General features: G+C 37.1%; 1 long non-coding RNA gene across 1 annotated transcript in view; it reads left to right on the top strand.

Moving 5' to 3' along the window:
* LOC121029811 (uncharacterized) overlaps nt 1–17,051 on the top strand; it is a 281,837-nt gene extending 264,786 nt beyond the window's left edge. Inside the window, exon 6 of the long non-coding RNA XR_005789918.1 lies at nt 13,808–17,051. This is a non-coding gene — a long non-coding RNA (uncharacterized LOC121029811). The remainder of the gene's footprint in view (nt 1–13,807) is intronic.
* The last annotated feature ends 207 nt before the right edge of the window (nt 17,052–17,258 follow it).

Consider the following 17,258-nt stretch of genomic DNA (forward strand, 5'->3'; position numbering starts at 1 on the left):
CTCTTTCTCTCTCTCTCTCAAAAATAAACATAAAAAAAAAAAGAATCTTTCTTGGTTTTCTTCTCTCTTTCTCTCCCTTTTTTCCCCTTTGCTCATTTGTTTTGTTTCATAAATTCCACATATGAGAAATCATCTGGTATGTGTCCTTTATATTTATCTTGATGGATCCCAAATATCCAGTATCTGGGACAGTGTTCAGCATCTGGTAAGCACTCAATAACTATTGTTTGAATGAAGTAACCAAGTTATGGTGTTTTTCATGTTCAGTAGGGGACTTACTAAAGTGTCTAAATATTACATTCCTCATTGGAATTCAGACTGCCTCCTCTTGCTAAGCATGAAGGAGCAATGAGATTGGACATGGAGATGGAAGCTCTAGTCTCAGCTCTGTCAATCTGTGACAACCAAGCAAGGCACTCAAACTTGAGCTTCTCCAATGCTTATCTGTAAAACCCAGGATAGGATGTATCACTGCAATCCTTGACAACTGTGATACTCTGATTCTTGGGTCCCTGCTGTTCTCATATGTGGTCAGCTATTTTTTTTCCATCTACTTGCAACTCTAAATTATTACTAACACCTAACATTTACTAAGCAGTTAGTTATGATGGTAATATTATCTCCCCTAATTCTCCTAACGATGCTGTGAGTTAAGTTTTTACACATAATGAAACTGGAGTTCAGAATGATTTAAAAACTTGTCCTAGGGATCACATTAGTCCCAAGTAGTATAGAGAAGGCTCAGGCCTTGGGCTCCCACTGCTGATTTTTCTGCTGTTTCCATTGTGCTGCCTAACTCTATATGTGGCTCATTCTTTCCTGGACTTCTAAAAGTATTATAAGTTTGTATTTAGTATTATAACGTTTTGAATGGAATTCCCAAAGGAAACAAGACCCTCTATGAAAAGTCCAATTTATTGTGAGTCAGACATTCTGAGTTGTATTGTTATCAGAAGTGAGGAGTCTCCTCTGATCCCCCATATCTCTTCTCATTCTCTGGTGGCCAGTGTCATGCACTTTCAAGACAGCTGGCCAGTGGACTCTATGGCCACAAAATAGAGCTCAGCAAGCTGCTCACACAAGGACTGAACTTGTGACCTTGGCGTCATTTCCATCACACCCCAAGCAATTGAATTAAATAGCCAAAGACAAGTCTAACACAACATGAAATGAAACACAGTCCCAGAGATGTGGAAATATTTACCATTCAGTCTATTTATATTTCAATTAATTTCAATTTTTTATTTTGAACTTGCACTTTGTAGAACAGTATACTAGGAACTGAAGAATAAATGCATAGTCTGGACCTCTAGAACTTGAAGTATAAGGGACGAGGAGGAAACATTTCTGGATGACCACAGGTCCCAAGAGATGGAAAGCCAGAAGTCATGGAAGTACAAAGCCAGAAAAATGCTCCAAATCTATAGAATGACTTTCCATATCTATAAAATCCTTTAGGATTAACAATAGCCCCCAAAGTTACCGCATCAAAAGGACCATTTAGGAACACATTGGCTCTCATAGCTTGTTGGATCTCCAGTCTTTGCAATGGCTCTGGTTTGACCTTTGTCTTCTCTGTATTGTGATCTTGTTTTTATTTAACCTCAACAGATCTCAGTGAACTTTGTTCCTTCTTTTGAGTTTCCATTTATTGTTCCCTAGTGCTCTGAGTACTTACTGGACCTTATCTTTGATTTTGCTTTTACTCCCTTATTCTTTGGATTTACTTCCTCCATATTATACTGATGGTCCTGATGCAGTTAACATGTGGATTTCCCTGAACTAGCTGCTTCACACTGTTCTCTCCAGCCTCCAGAGGAGCCCAGAGATTTTCACCTTAATCCTTTGGGATGCTACTGCACTAAATGCCTAGGGACAGGGGTTCCAGAATCAAGTGTATGTTGAAGAGACAACCTTAATATTTTATTTTCAATGGAGTAAACCCAGAAACTGTGGGCTAAGGGTTCAACTCAAGGTCAGCTTGACCAGGAAGCAGAATTTTCCAGATAGATTTTGACTTTTAGCTAATGAACTAATTAAGGGAATGGAGTGTCAAGGAATGGCTTCCTCTTCTTCAGTGCAGTGGACTGAATGTTAGTGTCCCCCACCCCCCAGTTCATATGCTGAAATCCTATCCCCCATGTGAGGCCTTTGGGACATAATTAGGTCTTGAGGGTGGAGTCCTCATGAATGGGATTAGTGCCCTTTTAAAGGGACCCCAAAGAGCTGTCTTGCCCTCTTTCTATCATGTGAGGATACAAGGAAAAGAAGATAGTCTACAACCTAGAAAAGGACTCTCACCAGAACTCAGCATGCTGACATACTGATCTCATACTGCTAGCCTCTAGATCTGTGAGAAATAAATTTCTGTTATTTATAAGCCACCCATTCTATGGTACTTTGTGATAGCCTTCTGGACTGAGATACTCATGAGTCTTCTACCTTTTTTTCTCAATTGACTTTTCCTTTAAGATTCCCTCCAACTCTGAGATTTTGAAAGATGTAATGCCAGCCAAGCTGAGCATATAGGAAAACGTGATGGTTCATTTTCCTGCTTCTGTTGTCTACAAATCCATTATTTCCTTCTAGGAATTCACTCCATAAAATGAGTTATATTTTTAAACCACCGAAAGAAAGCATTTAATTTATAGAGTTTAGGAAAAAAAGATTACCCTTTATTACTGTTCAATAAATAGTAATTAATTCAATGTTGTTTGCTCAATCCTGGCTCTTAAGTTTGTATCCCCAGCAAGCTATATGTAATATTTAAAATTAACCTCAACTTCATTATTACTATATGAGTCCAAATCCTTAGAGTAATCTCACTCTCTTGATATAGGCTAACTTCAACATTACATCTTAATGTATGTTATATTTGGGATTCAATTTAAGTAAGTCATGCCCCTGAGTATGTTTAAATGTTTATTTTCTAAGATTTCTACAAAATAGGACTGACTTAAAAAAATCTATAATTGTTAAAAAGTATGAATTTCCTACCAATAATTGCATATCAAACACAATCAAATGAACTCCAATTTGCTAAAAGGTTGTTCTTTATTGCTTTGACAATAGAATCTGGAGACCTACTGAAGTTCCATTTTGCCATTTTTTTCAAGAAAGTTTCAATGAGTTTAACAGATTATCTGTTTATATCTGTAATGATGAGGAGGACAGGAAATTCGGACAGCAAAATAGGTCACTTCTTAGGCTGGCTGCCAGACTTTGAAAACCATGATAACAAGTTGGTTCTGCCAAGTAAGTGAAATCCAAATGCTGGCTGAAACATTTGCAAAAAAAAAAAAAAAAAAAAAAAAAAAAAGAAAGAAAGAAAAAGAAAAGAAAAAAGTAAAAAAAGGAAGAAAGAAACCCATGCTAATAGGCACTAATGTGTGAATAATAATTAGCGCTGTGTGGGTGAAATTTTCATAATGTATAACATTAATGTAGGGGTTTACATACACATAAACAAAGCTTTAACATGGGCTAATGTGAGCTATGATTATGGAAATGTGTAAGGGCCAGTATAACAATGGTGAAATTCTCATTTCAGATAAGCTAATTTTAGGTATAGAAATTCTAAGAATGTTAATCATTATTATGATCTTATAAAGTCCTCAAAGATTATATCTATATCTATATCCCTTTATATTGGAAACAGGTCTGAAGTCTGATAAAGAGTTTAGTAACACAAAATTAATGCATGTGAAGTTAGACAAATGTCATGTATACAAAGCCACACTACATAGATGACTGCTGAGACAGCTATTTATCCTTCCCTACCTCCTGGACATGCCACCCTCCAAGGCATCCATGCTTCTATTCTTTAAATCTCTTTATATGTCTTTCTCTCTCTCTCTCTGTTTCTCCCTCTCTCCCTCTCCACCTATTATTTATCTGAAAATATAGGACCAGTTTTCTCAGTGAATAGTACAGAATTATAGCTAAGAACCATCATGGGCTTAGTTTATCTAACATGAAGAATAAATTATTATTCTCTTAGAAATACTGCTGTGTCAAGGTCAGGGTTGAGGTCATTTACAAGGCAATGTAGAGGACAGCATATAATTTACTAGCCAGAATCACTCACAGCTGATGTGTGTTGGGGGGATGGGGATCTTTCCATCAGAAATCTATACTCATTTAGCTTTCATAAACAAATGCTTTTAAGAGTATAAAAAAAAAACTGTGTTGTGAGCTTAATTAAGAAGCATCAAATTACCCACTTCTTTTGTTCACCTTTGGAAAATATATTTAGTAGCTGATGATTAGCGACCTGTGTGTTTATTCAACAGAAATAAGAAACTAAATCAACATGTTCTAATGTGCTGTCCTTTGCAAATGAAGATAACACTATTGATTCACAATCAAAGGGCATGCATTTATTTCTTTTTTTCTTTTGGGGGGTTAAAGTATTGATGATGAGTAGAATATCATCCCCAGTTTTTTGCCTTATCTAATTTGTGACCAGCACGTTAGGAAATAGCTGCTCGGGGCAAAACAAGTAGCCCTTGATTGTGAAGCACAGCAAACACAATATACAAAAATTTTGTTGTTGTTGTTCCAGGCACAAAGTGACCCAGAGAGTTTTAAAATAATGTTCAGATAATCCTAGCTTTCAGTGTTTCCAAACATTTTTACTGATGGTCCAATTCACCACTACCACTTGTTGTAGAGTCTCCCTTTATGCTAGGAATGTGCCTGTGAAATAAAGAGGGCAGAAAAAGGGACCATCAGGGAAGAATCCAGAAATAGTAAAGTCAGATGCCTGGAAGCAAAAATGATCTAATGTTCTGCAAACATTGTAAGTGACATTATGGTCTTAACCCTGTAATTTCAAGTCAATATTTAAAGCCCACCCTTACCATTTCACTCTAATTTCAAAATACTGTGAAGAATCCCCCTGTTTGATAGATCCTGCTTCTCTGTTCTCTAGCCTGTGTCTTTCCGTCTCTTTCTCCTCATAGGCTTTCTTTCAATAACCATTGCTCTAAGCCAAAGGGAATTAGAGACAAGTTAAATGAGGCCCCAAGTTGTCTAGTGGAAAATGTTGACAAAGAGATAATTATCCACTACATATTCTCATGTATTTAAAGATATAGTACATATAGAAGGGGCACTCGATCCATGCTGCAGGGAGAAGTCTTTCCTTTTTATGCCTTCTTTCAGGCATAAAATAGATGGAATGCTAGGGAAAGCTTTCTGGGGGAGCAGTTTCTGTTTACCCCTGAATTTCAAAGCTCTCCTCTACTGATCTTTTGCCTGTACTCAGTGAGTATGCCCAAGTATTCCCTACCTTAACAGACAGGAAATCTTCTCATCAAGCTAGCATTTCTCTTTAACAATAACCCAGCTTCTTCCACGTGGCCAGCCTCCTTCCTGTATGCCTGGATCACATGACCTCTGCTTCCCAGCTCTCACAGCTCACCTGAAGCTTTTCCACCTTCAATTGTCACTTTTGAGCACTTTTTCTTGTTAGAAACTCTTTATTCCCAGGAATTCCACATCATACCTCGTTCTGATTTCCCCTCCTTTTCATGATTTCAAATCCTTTCCTCTGCTCCCATTCTAAAACCAAGTGTTCTTGGACTCCCTCTTTGATTGCTCTGCTTACTCTGTACATTGTCTTTAGTGGTGTGTGTGTGTGTGTGTGTGTGTGTGTGTTGAAAGTGGGGCTCATCCATTCTCTTGATCTTAACTACCACCTACATATGTCTATCATCCAAATACTAGTCTCTAGCCCTCTGGTCTCCTCTGATTTCAGAACTTAATATAGATGTTATGAAAAATCTCTACTTGGCCGTGCCAGAGACATTTCCACATTTTCAACAGGCTCCAAAATGTCTCTAACCACGTCCTCCTCAGCCTACCCCATCCATATCAAAACTTATTGCTCATTATAATGCTTCTAACTTCAAGCCCTAGGGGTCATTCCTCAATTGCCTGCCTGCCTTCCTGCCTTCCATAGCTTACAGATGATCACCAAGTCCTTCTAAGTTTACCTCCTAAACGTTTCTCAACTCTATTTTTTCTTGGCCCAAATAGTGCCTTTTTACTTCCTGAAGCTTCTCCTGACCTCCAGTAGGTAGAGTTCAAAGGCAAATTTAACATAAACCTAATAAGCTTCACCTTCCAGATGCTCACTTGAGTGTTCCTCTTCTCCGGAGGCCCTGGGAGGAGTCTGACAATGTACTCAGTCAATTTGGTTTGTTTGTTTGCTATCTCTTTCTACACTGACTCCTTCTTCATTGCACTTTTCTTTAAATTGAGTGGCCTTGGAATGGCTATAAGCATTTTTAAGCTCTGCCTAAGAGTGTGGGCTGGGAATACACTGGTTTGGGTTCATACAATATATTTATGTGGTTTAGCAATCATTTGTGTGAGGACTTCAATTATTGCTAGCCATCCAGGACTAGGAATGGCTTCCAGGAATCCTCTTCATCCCCACTGTGTCAGCTCATACAGTGGTAATACAAAACAGCTGATGCAGAGTTCAGGTCATCATTGTGACCATGTCCTGTGGCTCCAGAAACAGAAGCATGTATACGTGCTTGTAGGGTACAGTAGAGTGCACAGTAAAGGGGAGGAAAAACTAGTTTGGAACTGTCCAGGCACAGAATCTAATCTATGGGCAAATTCTTCTGATTGTGAGACATGTAAAATTCAGAGCGGAAGGCTCATGTCTTATTGATCCCAAGTCAAAGTGGAAGTACTGTCCTCAAAAATACAGCATATATAATTGGAAACCCATCATGGACTCTTTTTTCTTTTTTGATGAAAATAATGTAAATTTACCAAGTTCCTGCAATTTTAGGGCAAACTCTTGTACCAGTGTTGTGGTTAGAAACTCATATTTAGGGCATCCCAACATAATGAATTACTTCTTAATCTACCCAACTCACTTGAAGAAAATCTATCAGTTTCAAAGGAAATAGCAAGCAAAATTGTCACCAGTGAAGAAACAGCCTAAAGAAATCAGTGTTCTGGTGATAAAACTCCTACACGTGTTAATTAATATGTCAATATATGTAGTATGAAAGTAATTTGATGGCACATTTAAGTCATTCCATTCATTTGAGTTGCTCTTATATATAAATTGGGATTATATAAATTATACAATCCTTATATAAATTAGGATTCCTTTTCCTAAAGAGGACCCCCAAGCTTGCTAGAGGTCATTATTCCCATTTTTCAGTTATGTAAACTGAAGCAAATGCAGTTTATATTGCTTTTCGAAGGCCAGTTAGGTTATAGTAATAAGTCAGAGTAGGGATTCAAATCTAGTTCTTTTAATTCTAAAATCCTAATTATTTTTACCATGCCAAAATGCTACATCTACTAGTTAGACTTTATAACACAGTTTCTCTACTCAAAACCAAAGGTCAATACCATTTCATAACCAAATGATGCTATAGTATATAAAAAAAAAAGAGCTTTGGTAATTTTTTTTTACATTACTATTACTTAAAATTGAAATGAATTATAGATATTATTAGTACTTACCGAGGTACACCATATGATTTCTTAAGACTTTGCTAATGCAAATTTCAAGGATTATACTACTTACATCTTAGCAAATTCTATTAAACACATTAATGGAAATCATATTTTTAAATTTGTTTGTAAATCTTCAAAATTATCAGCGTGTGAAGGCAATCTGTTCTTCACACTTTACCCTTGAAAGTTGATATTAGCCCTCTGAAAGCAGCTAAAAGGACTGAGGTAATAATAAATGAGAAAATGAATCCTTGGAATGATAATTAGAATGGCACCCAACTGAAAGATCATGACAAAACATGGCATGACAAGTAGTGGAAATTAAAAGCCAAAATTAATCAAAATATGAAATAAGCACCAATAATTAAAGTCCCTTACAAAAATTAAAGATAGTGACTCCTTTAATGATGAAAGAAGCCTTGAAGGTATGAATATGATACATTATAATACAATCTGCTACTTGGCGGCAGCCAATTCACAAATATTCACGTAGGAAGAACGGAGAAAGTGTTTCTTACATGTTGAACCCCTAAATCTAAATAAAAGCAAACGAATAAGCAAATCTGATGACAGTTTTCATTATATAAATGAACATTTCTAATTTCGTTTCTTATAGAAACTGCAGAAAAGCATTTTGGCAAATAAAAAATCAAGAGATGATTTTACCTTAGATTTAAATGAAAAAACCTTTGAAGTGGGAAGTATAAGAAAGCAATAAAATAGTTTAGTGGTTTGACCTTTACAGTTTTTTTTAATCCTTAAAATATTTCACTAACATATTTTTAAAAAATAGAATTTTAAAACATGAAGTTGATCATTTATCTTTAAACAAGGTGAATACTGGCTGTATATGGAGTAGAAATAGGTATCATTTTGAGTTGCTGGAAGACAGTGATAAAAATATCTGATAACAAAGAGTGTGAGAATATAAAAATACAAAATAAAACTGAGTGAAGAAAAGAAACAGACTGAGAAGATAACATGGCTTTTAAAACTAAACAAAATTCATTTTAAACCATTACTTTATTACAGTTTTGAGCTTTATTGGGTAACAAGGAAAAATAAACCCAAGAGGATATTTTAAATTTTCTCCTAACCTTGTGGATGTATTCCTAAATCTTCAGGTCATTCTAAAGATCAGAATGAGTGCATGACTAGTGTAATATAGGAACCATAAGAAGCATAACTTCTTCATAGGATGGGAATATTCACCAGGGGAAAAGAAAGCTTAAAGTCTTAACATTTTCTGAACGAGTCACATGTGATAGCAGAAAAAAATAGACATAGATAGATGAATTTAGCAATCGTTTACAGTAGACTAATTGTTAAAATGCATTTTCATCAACTCAAATCTCAAATGTAGAAATTTCTACCTTCAATATTGTAAGATTAAGATTCGCAACAATCTTAATGTCAACATTCTCAAGAATTTCAGTCATATAAGCACTGGTGTCAGCCCCTCTGTTACCAAAGGCCAAGAAGAACGTGCTACACTTCTAAGCAGGTACTAATGTCAGAGAAGAAAGTATTTTAGGCAGAAGCTGATTCTTCTAGGCTATAGGAAGAATAGCACCAAAGATACTCCACAGAGAAACCTGAAAGCATTTGTAATGATAAGAAATGAAGAGGTGATAAAAACCAGGAAGAATCTGTCTTTCTTTGCTTGGAAATATGAAAAAAGAGAACAGAAGATAACGAGGAGGAAAGCATTGGGTTTTACAGCATGATACTTGTTGCCACAGCTAGATTGCCACTGACTGTTGGAGCTGAGCAAGCACAACACGGGAAATGCTAGATGCATTCTACAGAATGGAAGTCAGGAGTAGAAGATGGCAGGCAGAAGGAGGCAGGACAAAACAGGATGGTAAATTACACTGAAACTGATTCAGATGCCTTGCAGGGCATCATAGTATTTCTTTTTAGTTGTTAAAGGCACATGGGCCTACAGATCTCAAAAAGGCAGGTTGAAATGAGTAAAATTTAGACTTCGGCTACAGACGTCATAAAGGTAAAAGGCCTAGCAATGACTTAAAGTTCATCAACTGTCCTGTGTCTTCCAAGAACCTCACCAAACCATCTTAAGTGAAGAACTTTGCTCATGCGCTGCCTGAACAATAAATAGTATGGTCTCCTTTGTTCCCCTGAACTTCTTAAATGTCCCAGCATATTTTTACTTTAATCAAGAAGTTTTCTTTTATGGGAACAAATATTACAGATTATTACAAAACATTATATTATTTTCTATATATTATATTCTACATATATACTATGTATATGGTATATTATGTTCTATATATTTTATTCTAGATTTCAAACTGAATTCCATTCTGCACTATGCTTTACCATGCATTTTTCAACACTTCCATTATGCCCATTTTTCTTCTCTATGCCCTTGTCAATTGATTAAAATACAGAGTTCAAAAATAGGCAAAACGATAGGCTTAGTCAGTCTGGGATATGTGGAGCCCGTGATGCCGTGTCCTTATTTATACATCTTTGAGACCATAATCAATTACCGACAAGCATTGCTGACTCATGGTTAGTTCTCGGGTCTTTCTAATCCATACTGCTCCTGCCAGTCATGCCCAATTTTATGTCTGTGAAGTCATTGTGAGGTCTTTTATGTTTGGGAATTTAATGTCACTCTCTGCCCACAAACATCCCCAATTGTAATTTTGTTTTTCAACTATGTTTACTGTGATGTTGATAATAGATCTCTGTTCTAAGTGATAATAAATTCAATAAATTCAACTTGCTGGGACTCTCCTTGAAGGACTTCTTGGTTTAGTAATGAATGATTGGTCATTTTTTAACTGCTAGAAACTTATAACACGTTTTCAGTATTTAGAAGCAATATGAGCCAAGAAAAATTTTTCTAATGTGTAGAAGGCTCTAAGGCTCATCAAATAATAAAGATACAGGTATATAATTTATTGTTTAAATTCCATGTTATCACTGTCCACGTGGCAGCACCTGTTTTTGCCAAAAAAACATCATTAAATAGCACAAAGGAGTTTCTCGGTGCATGATTGCCAACATTGTGAAATATTTACACATTCATTTGAACGAGCTCTGACTTAAGTTAATTTTATAATAATATATTATTTAGCATTCCATTAAAACTAGAGAATAAAGTCTTAATTTTAGTGAATTCTAGACAAATTAAATTGACTTTGTTGCTAGATTTAACAACACCTGAGTTCCCAGAATATTAAGTGGAATGAGATGCCTCTTGGTAAGTTTAAAGAGAAGGGGAAAAAAAAAAGAATCTTTAGGGGGGAAAACGTACGTAATGGGAAAGGAATAGCTGACTATTCACAAGTGCAATGGAGTGCCTCAAGATGCAAAGCAAAATTACATATAGCTGTCTAATACTGACTTACTACTGCATATGCTCGTCAGTTTTCACAGTTTTTCTCATGAGTTGTGACAAGATGACAACAAAACTACTGCCTTAATTACACGAAGATTGGAAGGTGTGTAACAGCCCCTCAAGATGACTGAAGAAATTTCACAGGAAACACAAACCTCAAGACTAGCATTTAAGTATGCCAAGATAAAAATGTTCAAGTTACACGAAGGCTAAAATCTTGATATCCTATTCATCCTTTGGTGTATGCTACTGGTTACATTTTGAGCCAAAGGCCCACCGTCCCCATTTAGCAATGTGAATATATTTTCTAAAAGTTAGTTACAACCCTCATTGGAAATCTTCTTGTTCCCACAAAATCATCTCATATAAAAATCGTGGATGATATGAAGTAATGAATTTCTAATGCATTCTTTCTTCTAGTGGCATCATTTGTGTTTACATGGTAGGCAAGATCTCACATATGAGGAAAGCCTTCCCAAAGCCCATTCACAGCTTGCCACTGCCCTTAGTATTCGAAGATGACATTGCTGATCATGAGTGTGCTCCAAGTGGAAGAGTAGAGGAAGAAATCAATGTACAATAACACTTTCCAAATGTAAAGATGACTCTTTAATTTTCAGGATCTCTTAGACTTGACTGCCCAGATGTTTATTAAAAAGACCAACAGTCTCCGACTGCCGCATGCCAAAATGCCCTGACTGCCTCGGCAGTCCCCCATGCCCACCAGGTGGTTGGACTGTGAGCAGCTATGAAACCTGAGAGCATTTCTATTTTCTATTTTCTTTGCCTGCCTTCTCTTCGGTTCACTGTACAGCAGCGGCTTCGGGATCTGACTGTCATTCATTCTCCACGTATCTACAGCCTCAGAGGGTTGTGCTGTGATGAGCCGCAGACTTCTGTGCTGACAGGCTGGCTGAGTTCCAGCCTTCATTTCAAATGATCCTATCTTGCCAGTTAGTAGAAGTGTTGCCCATATCTGGGTCAGTTCAAAAGCAAAGTTCTAGGGAAGGCCTGGTAGGGCCCTGGAACACTGCGTGGGGACCATGTCTGCCCTCTGACGACTAAATCATCGATTGTTAATGGGTGTTAAATGCATGTCGAAAGAAAGTGGATCATTAGTGTGTCCTATGTATTCAAAAGGCCATGGATTTCATCCCTAACCCTCCCAAATTACTAATAAGGTGAAATACGGCCTGCTGAGGGATCCCAGAATAATCAAATGACAACTATATTGGTGTTCAATTTAGATGAAGATAAACACATTTGCAATATGTATTCTTTAAGATAAAGACGTGAAGTCAAAGCCAAAGCTAAGGACTTGATGCTCGTATTTATAGCTAAAAAAGTTGAAAATTAACTCGACAAACTTAGGAATCCCTCCTAAAGATCTAACTGACCACTTAGGGTACAGCCTGAACACCTACATCCCACAGTGGATTATCTCCCCCAGAACCTGTCACCAGACAGGTGAAGAACCTCTACCCCATTTTACAGCAGGGCAACCGCGCGTCCAGACGCTAATTACTTGAGAGCCAGAATCCAGAGAACCTAGATACGAGGCTTGTACTACCTGACCACCACACCACCGTGTACTTCATCCTCATGCCAGTACACATGGAGAATAAATATTTAAAAATTCAATAAAGTTTAGAACTAGAACTGTGTCTTTGTGTGCAAACCAATTTGAATGATTTTTTTTTTCTTTTTAATAATGTCTTCACCTGGTAGGTTAATTTTTAAAAAGAGTAAGAATGAATTTAAAAAGTATAGAAAAGAAAATGTCTGTAAACCTGAGTGACTATAAAAAGCTGAACAAATGCGTTTATTAATAACATGAGTGCTTTCATTTCCAGGGTGGAAGATAAGCGAGTTTTAGCTCATGAAATTATTAATGCATTGTGATTAAAATATTATGTTTTCTGTAACGTGTTCTAGATGCACTGCTTGTTATGGTTTGTTATGTTATGTAACTGCTTATATCTCAAACGTATTTATTTTATTGAGTAAATAAAACTTCGCTCTCCCTCTGAACTATATTAATTTTAATTTTTAGCCGAGAACACTGTGATTGACAGTGCTTCATTATTTTTGAAAATCTTAACATTTTTGAAACCGAAACGCTAAAATCTGGTTTTCAGTTGTTCACCTCATTGTTTTCATTTTGTTATATTGTATTTATTTCATTAGACAGATGACAGCTATGCCATCTCTAAAGGCCGCATAGAAACAATACCAAATTTGCACTCAGGGTGAGGTTCACTGTGCCTGTATATGCATGTTTCAGACTTCTCTGATGAAAACATATTAGCTGACTTCTTATTATATGTTCAGTCATTTTTACATCAGTGTGACTGAAAAGCACACCATACAAAGGGTCCATGTGTCAAGACCTTTTACAGGAGACCAGTCAGTGCACAAATGAAAGAGAGAGAGAGAGAGAGAGAGAGAGAGAGAGAGAGAGATCTGCCTTTCCCTCAGGACACAGGGCATCATCTACTGTGCATGCCACACACAGGAGCACTGCATCCTCTGTATTAAATATTAGGAATGTATACACACAAACTGCGTAAGAAGAAAGGTCTTTTGCGGTTTTTTTCCCTTCACACATTCCAATTTAGAGACTCCTTGTTGTAGCACATCCTCTCTTTGGTTTCTCTTGTTATCTTGACTGTTGCCAGTCTACTTATTGCCTCCCTCATTTCCATCAGACTGTGAGTTCTATGAGGACACAGAGGATGGCAGGATTCCTGATTCCCTTATCGAGCTACCTCATCCAAACAGCTTAGAGCAATATTTTAGCATCTAGCTGGTGTGCAATATATACTTGTTGAGAGAGTGAATGAATACACGAATGGATTTTCAAACATAGCCATGAATAAGTTAACTTATGACTTCTCCTTTTTCCCCCTCCTTTGTCCCTGGCTTTTTCTTTGTCCTTAGGACACACGTGCCATTAACTCTTGCTGAGCTCTGTGGTCTTTCCTGGATTCTGCCACAACCACCAAATACCTCGTCTCATGTAGATGCTGCCGGCAACTCCACTGGGTAGTAGTCATCCAAAAGGCATCACTCCTGCTATGTCTGTCATCTTCTGCTCATCATACTTACGATAGACTGAGGGTTTTTACTATGGTATGGTTATGTTGTCCCATTTTCAATGGAGAAGTGGGGTTAGCAGTATCTAATAAAGTAAGTATAATAATAATGGCTAAAATGTACCGAGTATCCATAATGCACCAGGCACCGAGTAGGCTTTTTATTTACTTGGGCCACATCCAGTTCTTATCGTGTTATATCCATTTCACACATGAGGTGAAATGACTGACCCAAAGTCACATTGATAACCATTAGCTAAGCTGAAATTCAAGCCAAGGTCTGTTCGGTTTCAGCATCTACATTCTTTTCACCACACTGTGTAACCATACCAAAGTTGCACTGCCTGTACCCCTATACTTTATAGAGAATTTACTGATAGTTTCTCCTGCCCACTAGTGGTGCAGCAAGTGTTTGTGCAGAGATATTTCTAGAAACACTGCTCACCTCTAGTCGCAGGATCAAGGTTCTCCACTTCTCTCTTTATTTGTTTCCTCTCAGGAAAGGTCTCTTTACTTTCACACTTCTAGAAGCATACCTCACTAGTAAGAGCTTTTTGAGGGCAAAGCTAAATCTTGTTCTTTTTACTCCTAGGGTCCAAGACAGTATCTAGCACATCATGTCTTATGGACTCACCAAGCACTATTTGAATGTATGAATTTAATTGAATTGCATTGGAGACAACTCACAGACACACAAGTTAACAAGCACAAAGAATGCAAGACAGATGGATCAGTTTGATACAACCACTATCTTGAGCAAGTTACTCAACCCTTCTGTTATCACATACATAATAGAAGGACAACTACTCTCTTATAGGACAGTTGTAAAGATCAAATAATAAGGCAAGAAAAAATGATCTAGCATAGTACCTGGAGTATTTGTAGGCCTGTGCCCTCAGTCACAGTCCCTCCACCAGTTTAACTTTGTGCTACTTTCAAGGATCACATTGTTACAATCTCAGTGCTTTTTAAAGGAACTGTAAAGTCCAAAGCAGAAAAAAGCAGGGAGCTGTGTAAAGCAAGAATGGCTTGAAAGAATTGACCTTGGGTAGGCTTGTCTTTCTGCTCATTGGTTTGTTTTCCTCCAGCACTGATGATTTTGATCCACCATTGGAGCTACTCTCACCATTTAGCTCTCCCTAACATTCTATCTCCTCCCTTTCTCTCCTCCCAAATGTAGGCCAAATTTTGATATTCCTACCTGTTAATATCTATCTTAAATTGGTGTCCTCTCTGTCCCCTCTGGCTTGGCTTTATCTTAGGTCCCATTATCTCTCTCCTGGTCAACTGTAACAGCCTCCTGGGCTTCCTGCTTCTAGCTGGGCTTTTAAAATCACACAGAATAAAGCAAATCCACCAACTTTCTCTTTTTCAAATGGTACTAGTGTAGAAAATCCAAATCTACTGGATTTTCAGGGGTAGTACCAATTCCAGTGCACTACCAGTAGGATATTCTGGGAGGAAAATTCTTTATTTTCCAATTACATACTGTTATAAGAAAAAAAAACTTTTGCTGGGCCATGTGCCCCACTTCTTAATTCAGAACAAATGGTCACCATATCCTTGGGTTGTCTTGTATTCAAGGAAAGGGAGTCTCTTACTCCTCCTCCATCTTCTAATTCAAAATGAGTTCCCCCATCTCGGAGCTCACAATTCAGGCTAATACTTAGGGCAGTGCAGCTGAGGAGCATTGTATTTTAAATAGGCTTATGTGGACCAGCCTTAAAACCAAACAATGATTTATAACATTGATTCTTTGGGAAAGGGCATTTTATGTCCCACGTGAGCATCTAACAAATGAATTTTTGTAACCAAGCCCCATTTGCAAGTTGGAGGCTGCCTTTATTAGGAAGAAAGCAGTAAACCAAGAATTCATATCCCTCCCATTAGCTGTGCTGGAGAGGACAGAATTATGTACTAATTGTTTAATTGATGAGCATAAAAGGAATATTTTATTTAAAGCCACACTTTGGAGTCATTTCCTTTCACCCTTTCGGTTGTCTGCCTTATAAAATTCTAGCAATCTTTTTTTCTACATTTTCTTTTCCTTTCCTTCACCCAAATCTCAGTAAGATTTCATTCTAGGTCTGAGCATATTATTTGCTTTACGGTAGGCTCTGGTGGTAATAAAGCATTACTCATTTTTCTGCTTTATTTCCTTGAGACACAGAGCAAACATTCGGTAAGTGATAGCTCTGTTCAAATGCTACTGTGTAAAACAAGTGAGCAAGACTCATGGCCCCTATCTCCTCATGGAGGGATGGAATGATTTTGAGAACAGCACAAGACAATAAATTAAGTGAAGGAAGTTGTATCTCCTGAAAATTTTCACCATAATTTCTCCCAAATAGTTTAGAATAGTTCATTCTGTTTTATGGCAACACCCTCAAGCTAGACATTCTTTCTCATTGATTTTAAGGAGAAAGGGAAAGTACCGTTGTACATGAATAGGTACTGAGATTATTAACTATTATAAGATCTCTTTTGTTCTGTTGTTTGGGTTTCCTTTTTAACCTAAGATTACATTAACAAATCAGATCTTGCTGAGAAATTACTTGCACTTTTCACCAAACGCTTCCCACAAGGAAAATGGTGATTTTTTTCACTACTGCAAACCAAGAATATTGTGGTTTTCTCTAGATGAATGAAACTAGAGAATTCTTTCTCTGAGAGCATAAAGCAAACTGATTAAGTCAAAGAGGTGAAAGCCACAGTCTTTACTTTTGAAGTATTCCCAGCAAAAATCTAGGGGATCTCATGGATAGTCACACCATAATCCATTGTATCTTAGGTATTTGCAAGTCCTCAGCAGGTCGCCATAATTTATACTTGTTAACCATGTAAACACGTAGGAGACTCCTAATTACTGCGAACACTGTTGAATTGTCTCCATTTTTAAGTAATGGTAAAAAATGTTACTAAAAGAGTGTATCATTTTGTTAAATTGACTAAATACGTTTGTATACTTGTCACTTTTCAATCTGTTGTTAACAATAACCTTAGAAACAGTCCATTGTAAAGGATTTATGAGTTTAATACATGGTACCTAGTCTCATATTTTAATAAACATTCTCAGTATTGAAAATGAATGAAACGTACCACCAATTTAATTCATAGGATTCACTGAATGTTACTGAAGGATCAATATAACAGACAGTTAAGATGAGCTCTGGTTTAAGACTACCTGGGTTCAAGTCCTAGCTCTCCCACAGATGGGCTGTGGGACAATTAAAAAGACACTGACTTTTTTCTACACCTCTGCCTTTTCATCAATAGAATGAAAATAAAAACTGCCC

This window comes from Herpailurus yagouaroundi, unplaced genomic scaffold (assembly GCF_014898765.1).
Source record: "Herpailurus yagouaroundi ecotype Mexico unplaced genomic scaffold, PumYag 139, whole genome shotgun sequence".
In the NCBI taxonomy this organism is placed as follows: Eukaryota; Metazoa; Chordata; class Mammalia; order Carnivora; family Felidae; genus Herpailurus; species Herpailurus yagouaroundi.